General features: G+C 57.0%; 2 non-coding genes and 1 pseudogene across 2 annotated transcripts; all 3 read right to left on the bottom strand.

The window, feature by feature from the left end:
• The window catches only part of LOC126435103 (large subunit ribosomal RNA), a 6,723-nt pseudogene extending 1,907 nt beyond the window's left edge, over window positions 1-4,816 (bottom strand).
• Window positions 4,817-5,004: 188 nt separating this feature from the next.
• LOC126435166 (5.8S ribosomal RNA) lies at window positions 5,005-5,159 on the bottom strand. The gene has a single exon (XR_007579729.1). It is a non-coding gene; the product is annotated as a 5.8S ribosomal RNA (ribosomal RNA).
• Window positions 5,160-5,510: 351 nt separating this feature from the next.
• LOC126434967 (small subunit ribosomal RNA) lies at window positions 5,511-7,420 on the bottom strand. The gene has a single exon (XR_007579626.1). It is a non-coding gene; the product is annotated as a small subunit ribosomal RNA (ribosomal RNA).
• Between the last annotated feature and the right edge of the window lie 5,080 nt (window positions 7,421-12,500).

Below are 12,500 nucleotides of genomic sequence, written 5' to 3'. Positions count from 1 at the left end.
GGAGGTGGTCTCCGACTATCTGGGCGTCGACCACGCGGGCGATGCCGTCTTTGACCGCCACCACGTCAGGCTTGCGGATGCCCTCAGGTGTTCGGAGGTGGGGCTCCACAGAGACATTGAAGCCCCTCTGCGCGAGTCCACGGGCGACATAACGCACTACAGCGTCATGGCGCTTGACCCGGGACCCGTGCGTCCTAAAGCAAGCCTGAAGTACGTGGTTGGCGGTCTCCACGGCCTGGCACCCCGCGCGGCATCTGGTGTCCGCCTCCCGCCCGCGACTGCGCCGTGCCTTCGTAGGGAAGGCGTTGATGCGGGCGCGGAGGGCGTCGATGTATTCACGCCCAGATAGCAGGCGACTGGTGTCGGCGACCCACTGATGTTGGCCACTGACGGCGGCAGAAGATGACAGTGCCGCACCGTCAATGGCGATGTGTAGGCGCGCCGCCCACATTTCCCCAACCTGCGTTGACGATTTGAGGAGGTGGCCCTCCCACATTAGGTGGCGCTCTAGCACCTCGATCTCACGCTGTACCTCATCCATGCCTGCACCGTCGCAGGCTGGCCCTATCTTCTTCAGCGCCAGGAGACGGGACCGACGGAGGGTCGGACCCATCCATCGGCAAGATGGAATGCCGAGGCCCCCCTGGGCAACAGGAGCGTGGAAGTATCCCAGGGGGGTGTCCGCCGGAAGGCGGAACCATCTCCTGACGGCGGCCCGGATGGTAACGTCGGCCGACTTCAATGCACCCACCCGGGTGCGGCTGAGGGCCAGCCCGTGGTACAGGCCAGGGAGAAGTACGTTGGTGAGAGCGTGGAGGCGCTGTTGCGGCTTCAGCGGAGCTCGGGAGATGACGTCAAGCTGCTCCACCAGGTGGCTACGTGGATTGAAGACACAGCGACCCGCCGTGGAAAATTGCAGCCCCAGGTACCGGAAGGTTTCACCCACACGCAGGGCAGGCATGGTGGTATTGCCTGCTGTGAAGGTGACATTGCTGTCCACCTTCACCTTCTTCTCGCGCCCTGACGCGACTAAGGCGAGGGTGAAACACTTCCGGGCGTTGATCTGCAGCCCCAGGTGGGCGAGGGCTGCGGTAGCTGCGTCGATGAGGGACTGCAAGCCCCTCGGGGTCGCTGCAAACAGCAAGACGTCATCTGCAAAGGCCGCAGCGTTGACTCTGCGACCGAGGATCCGAGCTCCGATGTGGGAGGGCAGTTGGCCTAAAACGTAGTCCACCGCAAAGTTGAACAGGAGGGGGGAGAGGGGATCGCCCTGGCGAACGCCCCGTGCTGGCTGCACAGACACGCCCACGCCGGCGCCGTCCGCTATCACTGTCGTGCTGCCCTCGTAGCACCGCTCGACGCACTCGACAAAGCAATCCGGTAGGCCATGCGCCTTCAGCACGGGGCGAAGGGCAGCATGATCTACCGAATCGAATGCCTTAGATACGTCGATCGATGCCACAAAGACAGAGCGGCAGGAGCGAACTGCGTCGGTGAGAGCAGTGTCCAAGATGAAGGTATTTTCCAACATCCCATCCCGAGGGATGAATGCCCGCTGACGTTCGTCCACAGCACAAGCGCGCATCAGGCGTGACGCGAGAACCTTGTGAAAGGTCCGCGCCAACACCGAGCAGACCGTAATGGGGCGAAAGTCAGCGGGGGATGTTGGTGCAGCCGTTTTCGGGAGAAGGGACGTCCGCGCGCGAAGCAGGCGTTCCGGAAGGGCGCGGGCCAGAAGGAAGAGATTCATCACTTTCACCAGGACTTCGTGCGGCAGGCGCCGCAACTCCGCTGGGGTAAGGCCGTCCGGCCCGGCTGCTGATCCCCTGGGCGGCAACGCGGCGGCGACCTCCTCACGTGTGACCGGCCCCCATATGCACTCGAGAGCGACAGGCTCTGAGTGCGGGAGGAGGCGGTCACGAATGAAGCCCGCGGTGGAGAGTCATAGTTACTCCCGCCGTTTACCCGCGCTTGCTTGAATTTCTTCACGTTGACATTCAGAGCACTGGGCAGAAATCACATTGCGTCAACACCCGCTAGGGCCATCGCAATGCTTTGTTTTAATTAGACAGTCGGATTCCCCCAGTCCGTGCCAGTTCTGAGTTGATCGTTGAATGGCGGCCGAAGAGAATCCGCGCACCCGCGCGCCCCCGGAGGAGCACGCTAAGGCGGACGCGGCCTCGCAGCAAGGAAGATCCGTGGGAGGCCAAGGCACGGGACCGAGCTCGGATCCTGCACGCAGGTTGAAGCACCGGGGCGCGAACGCCGCGCAGGCGCACGCATCCTGCACCGCCGGCCAGCACGAGGCCAACCAACGGCGAGAGCAGACCACGCCCGCGCTAAACGCCCGCACTTACCGGCACCCCTACGGCACTCACCTCGCCCAGGCCCGGCACGTTAGCGCTGACCCACTTCCCGACCAAGCCCGACACGCCCCGATCCTCAGAGCCAATCCTTATCCCGAAGTTACGGATCCAATTTGCCGACTTCCCTTACCTACATTATTCTATCGACTAGAGGCTCTTCACCTTGGAGACCTGCTGCGGATATGGGTACGAACCGGCGCGACACCTCCACGTGGCCCTCTCCCGGATTTTCAAGGTCCGAGGGGAAGATCGGGACACCGCCGCAACTGCGGTGCTCTTCGCGTTCCAAACCCTATCTCCCTGCTAGAGGATTCCAGGGAACTCGAACGCTCATGCAGAAAAGAAAACTCTTCCCCGATCTCCCGACGGCGTCTCCGGGTCCTTTTGGGTTACCCCGACGAGCATCTCTAAAAGAGGGGCCCGACTTGTATCGGTTCCGCTGCCGGGTTCCGGAATAGGAACCGGATTCCCTTTCGCCCAACGGGGGCCAGCACAAAGTGCATCATGCTATGACGGCCCCCATCAACATCGGATTTCTCCTAGGGCTTAGGATCGACTGACTCGTGTGCAACGGCTGTTCACACGAAACCCTTCTCCGCGTCAGCCCTCCAGGGCCTCGCTGGAGTATTTGCTACTACCACCAAGATCTGCACCGACGGCGGCTCCAGGCAGGCTCACGCCCAGACCCTTCTGCGCCCACCGCCGCGACCCTCCTACTCGTCAGGGCTTCGCGGCCGGCCGCAAGGACCGGCCATGACTGCCAGACTGACGGCCGAGTATAGGCACGACGCTTCAGCGCCATCCATTTTCAGGGCTAGTTGCTTCGGCAGGTGAGTTGTTACACACTCCTTAGCGGATTCCGACTTCCATGGCCACCGTCCTGCTGTCTTAAGCAACCAACGCCTTTCATGGTTTCCCATGAGCGTCGATTCGGGCGCCTTAACTCGGCGTTTGGTTCATCCCACAGCGCCAGTTCTGCTTACCAAAAGTGGCCCACTTGGCACTCCGATCCGAGTCGTTTGCTCGCGGCTTCAGCATATCAAGCAAGCCGGAGATCTCACCCATTTAAAGTTTGAGAATAGGTTGAGGTCGTTTCGGCCCCAAGGCCTCTAATCATTCGCTTTACCGGATGAGACTCGTACGAGCACCAGCTATCCTGAGGGAAACTTCGGAGGGAACCAGCTACTAGATGGTTCGATTAGTCTTTCGCCCCTATACCCAGCTCCGACGATCGATTTGCACGTCAGAATCGCTACGGACCTCCATCAGGGTTTCCCCTGACTTCGTCCTGGCCAGGCATAGTTCACCATCTTTCGGGTCCCAACGTGTACGCTCTAGGTGCGCCTCACCTCGCAATGAGGACGAGACGCCCCGGGAGTGCGGAGGCCGCCGCCCCGTGAAGGGCGGGGAAGCCCCATCCTCCCTCGGCCCGCGCAAGGCGAGACCTTCACTTTCATTACGCCTTTAGGTTTCGTACAGCCCAATGACTCGCGCACATGTTAGACTCCTTGGTCCGTGTTTCAAGACGGGTCGTGAAATTGTCCAAAGCTGAAGCGCCGCTGACGGGAGCGATTATTCCGCCCGAGAGCATCCCGAGCCAACAGCGGCGCGGGTCCGGGGCCGGGCCAGGTAGGTCCGTCATCCGGGAAGAACCGCGCGCGCTTGCCGGGAGCCCGAGCGCCCAAAGGGGCGAATCGACTCCTCCAGATATACCGCCGGGCAGCCAGCCAGGACACCGGGGCTCTGCCCAACAGACGCGAACCGAGGCCCGCGGAAGGACAGGCTGCGCACCCGGGCCGTAGGCCGGCACCCAGCGGGTCGCGACGTCCTACTAGGGGAGAAGTGCGGCCCACCGCACACCGGAACGGCCCCACCCCGCGGCGAGTGGAAAGGCAACCGGACACGACCCCGCCGCGGATTGCTCCGCGCGGGCGGCCGGCCCCATCCGCCGAGGGCGGAGGCCAGTGGCCGGATGGGCGTGAATCTCACCCGTTCGACCTTTCGGACTTCTCACGTTTACCCCAGAACGGTTTCACGTACTTTTGAACTCTCTCTTCAAAGTTCTTTTCAACTTTTCCTCACGGTACTTGTTCGCTATCGGTCTCGTGGTCATATTTAGTCTCAGATGGAGTTTACCACCCACTTGGAGCTGCACTCTCAAGCAACCCGACTCGAAGGAGAGGTCCCGCCGACGCTCGCACCGGCCGCTACGGGCCTGGCACCCTCTACGGGCCGTGGCCTCATTCAAGTTGGACTTGGGCTCGGCGCGAGGCGTCGGGGTAGTGGACCCTCCCAAACACCACATGCCACGACAGGCGGCAGCCTGCGGGGTTCGGTGCTGGACTCTTCCCTGTTCGCTCGCCGCTACTGGGGGAATCCTTGTTAGTTTCTTTTCCTCCGCTTAGTAATATGCTTAAATTCAGCGGGTAGTCTCGCCTGCTCTGAGGTCGTTGTACGAGGTGTCGCACGCCACACCGCCAGCCGGCTGTGCACGCTACCGAGTAAGTACCGGTATGCGAACCGCCAGGCGACGGGCGCGCATCGCACGTTTAAGGAGGCGCGGCCGGCCCCACAGGCGGCCGCGACGCTCCCAGGTCAGCGAAGCGGGGCAAACGCCGCGCGCTTCAGTATACGTAGCCGACCCTCAGCCAGACGTGGCCCGGGAACGGAATCCATGGACCGCAATGTGCGTTCGAAACGTCGATGTTCATGTGTCCTGCAGTTCACATGTCGACGCGCAATTTGCTGCGTTCTTCATCGACCCACGAGCCGAGTGATCCACCGTCCTGGGTGATCTTTTCTTAGTTTCCACTGTCTCTTTCAAGACAGTTGCATAGGCGGGACGTAGGCGTGTGGCGGCCCCTGTTCAAGCGTTCTGTGTCCAACGGCCTCACGGCCGATGGGCGTCGTACGGCTCCACACCGGAGCGGACAGGCAGTCGGGCGAAAGTCATTCAAAACCGGCGCCAGGCGCCAGGTGCCGCAGGCCAGCCGCTCCAGCGCTTCAGCGCTCGTACCACACAACATTGGCGTTAGTTTTGAGAAGCACGCGTGGTTCCGCACGCGGCGCACGGCTACTGCGAGCCGTACAGGTAGCGTGTTGCGCGACACGACACGCACATCGAAAGACATGCAGTCTAGTCGGTAATGATCCTTCCGCAGGTTCACCTACGGAAACCTTGTTACGACTTTTACTTCCTCTAAATGATCAAGTTTGGTCATCTTTCCGGTAGCATCGGCAACGACAGAGTCAATGCCGCGTACCAGTCCGAAGACCTCACTAAATCATTCAATCGGTAGTAGCGACGGGCGGTGTGTACAAAGGGCAGGGACGTAATCAACGCGAGCTTATGACTCGCGCTTACTGGGAATTCCTCGTTCATGGGGAACAATTGCAAGCCCCAATCCCTAGCACGAAGGAGGTTCAGCGGGTTACCCCGACCTTTCGGCCTAGGAAGACACGCTGATTCCTTCAGTGTAGCGCGCGTGCGGCCCAGAACATCTAAGGGCATCACAGACCTGTTATTGCTCAATCTCGTGCGGCTAGAAGCCGCCTGTCCCTCTAAGAAGAAAAGTAATCGCTGACAGCACGAAGGATGTCACGCGACTAGTTAGCAGGCTAGAGTCTCGTTCGTTATCGGAATTAACCAGACAAATCGCTCCACCAACTAAGAACGGCCATGCACCACCACCCACCGAATCAAGAAAGAGCTATCAATCTGTCAATCCTTCCGGTGTCCGGGCCTGGTGAGGTTTCCCGTGTTGAGTCAAATTAAGCCGCAGGCTCCACTCCTGGTGGTGCCCTTCCGTCAATTCCTTTAAGTTTCAGCTTTGCAACCATACTTCCCCCGGAACCCAAAAGCTTTGGTTTCCCGGAGGCTGCCCGCCGAGTCATCGGAGGAACTGCGGCGGATCGCTGGCTGGCATCGTTTATGGTTAGAACTAGGGCGGTATCTGATCGCCTTCGAACCTCTAACTTTCGTTCTTGATTAATGAAAACATACTTGGCAAATGCTTTCGCTTCTGTTCGTCTTGCGACGATCCAAGAATTTCACCTCTAACGTCGCAATACGAATGCCCCCGCCTGTCCCTATTAATCATTACCTCGGGTTCCGAAAACCAACAAAATAGAACCGAGGTCCTATTCCATTATTCCATGCACACAGTATTCAGGCGGGCTTGCCTGCTTTAAGCACTCTAATTTGTTCAAAGTAAACGTGCCGGCCCACCGAGACACTCACTCAAGAGCACCCTGGTAGGATTGCAACGGGGTCCGCCTCGGGACGCACGAGCACGCACGAGGCGCGTCGCACGCCTTCAGCTCGCCCCACCGGCAGGACGTCCCACGATACATGCCAGTTAAACACCGACGGGCGGTGAACCAACAGCGTGGGACACAAATCCAACTACGAGCTTTTTAACCGCAACAACTTTAATATACGCTATTGGAGCTGGAATTACCGCGGCTGCTGGCACCAGACTTGCCCTCCAATAGATACTCGTTAAAGGATTTAAAGTGTACTCATTCCGATTACGGGGCCTCGGATGAGTCCCGTATCGTTATTTTTCGTCACTACCTCCCCGTGCCGGGAGTGGGTAATTTGCGCGCCTGCTGCCTTCCTTGGATGTGGTAGCCGTTTCTCAGGCTCCCTCTCCGGAATCGAACCCTGATTCCCCGTTACCCGTTACAACCATGGTAGGCGCAGAACCTACCATCGACAGTTGATAAGGCAGACATTTGAAAGATGCGTCGCCGGTACGAGGACCGTGCGATCAGCCCAAAGTTATTCAGAGTCACCAAGGCAAACGGACCGGACGAGCCGACCGATTGGTTTTGATCTAATAAAAGCGTCCCTTCCATCTCTGGTCGGGACTCTGTTTGCATGTATTAGCTCTAGAATTACCACAGTTATCCAAGTAACGTGGGTACGATCTAAGGAACCATAACTGATTTAATGAGCCATTCGCGGTTTCACCTTAATGCGGCTTGTACTGAGACATGCATGGCTTAATCTTTGAGACAAGCATATGACTACTGGCAGGATCAACCAGGGAGCTGCGTCAACTAGAGCTGAGCAGCCGGCCGCCCGGGAGTGTGTCCCGGGGGCCCGCGCGAACACGCAAGCGTCCGCTCAATTATTCTGCAAACAGGAGGAGGCTGAGCTCCCCTGCACCATACACCTCGAAACCCTCTCAGGTCCCGGCGGCGCGCAGCGCCGTCCTAAGTACTTGGTCGGGTTCGAGAGAGGCGCAATCGCCCGGAGTTTGGCGAGTAGACGCTTTAGGTGCGACCACCCGTGCTCCCAACTGAGCTTGCCGCTGCCGACAGAGGCCCGGGAGCGTGCTGTCGTGGCATTGCCGGCGGGAGACAACACGCGCCACCTACGGTGACCGGCAGCTCCAACGCCAGCGCCACAGAAGGACAAAAGCCCCACTTGGGTGCCGAAGCGAACTCTCCCAGCACAGCGCACGCGCCAACACGTCCGCACAGCTGCGATACAAACCACCTGCGAGAACCGCAGAGGCGACCGAGCAGCAGACGGCGTCGCGGCGCCGAGCGCCGGGCGGCTGCGCATCCTCAGCGCACACAGTCCTCAATCGGACCAGCACACTGCAGATGTCCACCGCGCTTCGCACCGGGCCCGCGAGGACCTACTTTGGCCGCACGGCGCCGCGTGCAGGGTGCGCCGGCGCGCAGCTGCGCCGCCTGCCGCCTCCGTCGGCCGGCGCGCCTGCCACTGGCCGCCCCCACCAGCCGGCTGTAGCGCGTGCGCCCACGCACCGCGCGGCCAGCACGCCGGGAGGCCCCCCCTCACCGGCCGGGGACGGTCCCACCCAGCCACCGCCGCGTATCGCTTCACACCCAGATGCCATTCACGTTCGTGGGCATGGTGGGTATCGCTGGAACAACCGGTTGGTAGCTCAACCGATCGTCGCCATCACTGATTCACCTCTAGCGAGAACAACCGCACCACAACGGTTTACCAGTTGTTCATTTGCGTAACGTCACCAGCAAACGTAGGCGTCCATCGCCATTTGCAAATTCAACGATTGTTGCATGCCTGTGTCAGGTGTCACGACACACTATGTCTGCCCACATACACGCAACAACATGTGCACGCTTCGCGAACACGTGGAAGGTGGCCCCCGTACGTATGCGATGTCCATTGCGCGAACGACTGTCAACCGGCCTCTGTCGCATGTCGCAGATGTGGAACGCAGTGCACCATGCTATCACGGTGTGTGAGAGGAGACGACTACGTCTGACAACACGCGCCACTACATCAACAGACGGCTCATGCTGATCGCCATCCAGGGCATACCACACTGCAATCCAGCTCTTATAGGGAGACGACACGTAGCTGAGTGCACAACATTTGGACCGCATGGTTCGCCGTTGTTGGCGCAGTCGTTGTACGGTCACATGTACCACGATGTATCATTCAGTACATGAGGACCAATGTGCAGTACAGTGTGTGATTTGGACGTACAACATCAGCGGACAGTTGACACAGGCCGTACCACAGCGTAGGCTAAGTGCTTCGCCATGCGAATGCCAATGAACAACTGCAAATGCCAATGAACAACTGCAAATGCCAATGAACAACTGCAAAGGGCATTGAGCATGTACGTCCTGCTGCCATCCACATTACAGTGTATAGCTGCAAGGTGTTTAACATGAAGCGATACACTGGGGACCGGGCAGTGCGAGTAGCAAACTATATTGCGGGGGTTGCAGTTAGGCAACACTACACTAATTTAACGCGTCGTATGACAATTACAGAGCAGGTTAAGGCCCAACGTGTGTTGGGTTAAGGCCCAACGTGTGTTGGGTTAAGGCCCAACGTGTGTTGGGTTAAGGCCCAACGTGTGTTGGGTTAAGGCCCAACGTGTGTTGGGTTAAGGCCCAACGTGTGTTGGGTTAAGGCCCAACGTGTGTTGGGTTAAGGCCCAACGTGTGTTGGGTTAAGGCCCAACGTGTGTTGGGTTAAGGCCCAACGTGTGTTGGGTTAAGGCCCAACGTGTGTTGGGTTAAGGCCCAACGTGTGTTGGGTTACGTTACGGCGCAATGTGGGTTACGTTAAGGGGCAATGTGGGTTACGTTAAGGCGCAATATAGGTTACGTTAAGGCGCAATGTGGGTTAGGTTAAGGCGCAATATACGTTATGTTAAGGCGCAATATAGGTTACGTTAAGGCGCAATATAGGTTACGTTAAGGCGCAATATAGGTTACGTTAAGGCGCAATATAGGTTACGTTAAGGCGCAATATAGGTTACGTTAAGGCGCAATATAGGTTACGTTAAGGCGCAATATAGGTTAGGTTAAGGCGCAATATAGGTTAGGTTAAGGCGCAATATAGGTTAGGTTAAGGCGCAATATAGGTTACGTTAAGGCGCAATATAGGTTACGTTAAGGCGCAATACAGGTTACGTTAAGGCGCAATACAGGTTAGGTTAAGGCGCAATACAGGTTAGGTTAAGGCGCAATACAGGTTAGGTTAAGGCGCAATACAGGTTAGGTTAAGGCGCAATACAGGTTAGGTTAAGGCGCAATACAGGTTAGGTTAAGGTACGACACAGGTTAGGTTAAGGTACGACACAGGTTAGGTTAAGGTACGACACAGGTTAGGTTAAGGTACGACACAGGTTAGGTTAAGGTACGACACAGGTTAGGTTAAGGTACGACATAGGTTAGGTTAAGGTACGACATAGGTTAGGTTAAGGTACGACATAGGTTAGGTTAAGGTACGACATAGGTTAGGTTAAGGTACGACATAGGTTAGGTTAAGGTACGACATAGGTTAGGTTAAGGTACGACATAGGTTAGGTTAAGGTACGACGTAGGTTAGGTTAAGGTACGACGTAGGTTAGGTTAAGGTACGACGTAGGTTAGGTTAAGGTACGCCGTAGGTTAGGTTAAGGTACGACATAGGTTAGGCTAAGGTACGACGTAGGTTAGGCTAAGGTACGACGTAGGTTAGGTTAAGGTACGACGTAGGTTAGGTTAAGGTACGACGTAGGTTAGGTTAAGGTACGACGTAGGTTAGGTTAAGGTACGACGTAGGTTAGGTTAAGGTACGACGTAGGTTAGGTTAAGGTACGACGTAGGTTAGGTTAAGGTACGACGTAGGTTAGGTTAAGGTACGACGTAGGTTAGGTTAAGGTACGACGTAGGTTAGGTTAAGGTACGACGTAGGTTAGGTTAAGGTACGACGTAGGTTAGGTTAAGGTACGACGTAGGTTAGGTTAAGGTACGACGTAGGTTAGGTTAAGGTACGACGTAGGTTAGGTTACGGTACGATATAGGTTAGGTTACGGTACGATATAGGTTAGGTTAAGGTACACATTGTTGTAAGGAAAGGTTTAATGGGGGGGCGGGGCGGCCGGTTTGTTGATTGTGATTATAGTAAGTGGATGCCTGCGGCATCATCTGATTTGCCACGTCAGGATGCACCTTTGGCTCATGACAGGCGGCGCTCTCATTCCATGCTTGTGGCAGACCTGTGTCTTTCATTCCTGCCATTGTTTGTGTGCTGTGAGAGGAGGCAGTATTGTGATGTTGGGTGCACCCCTGTGTAGGACATGTGTGGGTGTTGGTGGCTTGGCTGAGCAATGGTGGTTGTCGGGTGGGTGGGATATTCTGTTTTCTGAGTGGACCTCCCAGTCTGGTTATGACAGTGTGGATTGTCTAATGTGGCGGAGGGGATGCACTGGGTGTTGTTCCATGCTGGTGCTTACATATTGTCTGTGTGCGTGTTACAGGCAGAGAGTAGTGCGTGAAAAGGGTGTGTGGCTGACGTGTGGTTGTGATTGTGAGCAGAGTCTTTAAGCATGTATACGGACAGTTGTATACATTATCTGTATTCTGATGGCTCTATCTATTACTAATCAGCGCCGTGTATACGTTTAATCCGGTTCCAGTCGAAACTGTTGTATCTCTGTACATTAGTGACACGGCGAGCCCGCTATGTAGTTACTCGTCTCGGCAGCTTCCACCGGTGTATGGCAAATGATTATAAGGAATCAGTCTCGTCGTCAATACCGATGGTGTGACGTCACATGTCTGGGGTGGGGGACGCTGCGCCCTTCCGGTGGGTCATGGCCTAGAAAGACTCTTCCCACGCAGGGGGGCGTGGACTGTCATTGACTCTTCCGAGTAATATACTTGCCGTACGTTTTTGCGACTGCGAGTGCAACGCTCACCGGTACCGACATGGATGGAGCGCCTCCTAGCTGACCGCTCAGCATCGGCATTCGTACAGAGAGCAACGCGATCGCGTCTCTAGCTCGTAACTGGTACAGCTCGCAGCTCATGTATACGGACAGCGGGAATGTCGCATATTGGACGTAGCTCTTTTTTTTTTTTTTTTTTTTTTTCTTTATTGTAATTTGGACACCCCATACAAGGTGGGCTGGCAGCGGAACAGTGTACTCCGCTCTTCAGCCATAAGCAGTACAAGAAAAAAGAAAGGGAGACAGACAAGTAACAGAATGGCGGTTAAAAAACAGGAGATACAATAGTTAAAAAACATGAAGCCGTTCACACTTGACGAAACAAACAAGAAAAACCGTCGGCACTGGGCACAAACACTGACGAGGTAGATGACACACGTGAACGAAGGAGCGTGGACGGCGAAAAACACTGAGGCACAGACACGACGGCACAGACACTAATCCGAGGGCGATGATCTCCGGCGCGCGAAAGTTCACGATGCGTGTGCGAGTCCGGGGACCTGCCAAGAGAGGAGGAGGAGGAGGAGGAGGAGGGGGAGAGGGAAAGCGAGAGGGGAGCGCAGGGACGCCACGGGCTGGGGAAAGAGGGGGGAGAGAGGAAGGGGGAGGGGAAGCCCGGAAGAAGAGGGGTGGAGGGAGGGGATGGGGGAAAAGGAGAGAGAAGGGAAGGGAAGAGAAAGGAGGGAGGGTGCCGCAGGGAAAGGACACCAGGAGGGAGGGGGGGCAGGGTCAAAGTTGATAGGAGGGGTAGATGGAGGGGACGAGGACATCATCAGGGAGAGGGAGCTGGCGGAAACCACCTTGGGAGAGGGTAAGGAGGGTGGAGAGATGGAGACCGGGTGGGACATGGGAGTACAGGCGCGGCAGCGGGCGGGGGTGGGAGAGGATCGGGGAGACGAGC

The sequence above is a fragment of the Schistocerca serialis genome, unplaced genomic scaffold, assembly GCF_023864345.2.
Source record: "Schistocerca serialis cubense isolate TAMUIC-IGC-003099 unplaced genomic scaffold, iqSchSeri2.2 HiC_scaffold_1196, whole genome shotgun sequence".
Lineage (NCBI taxonomy): Eukaryota > Metazoa > Arthropoda > Insecta > Orthoptera > Acrididae > Schistocerca > Schistocerca serialis.
The sequence above is the reverse complement of the archived record's forward strand: the minus strand, read 5'-3'. Positions and strand labels throughout refer to the sequence as shown.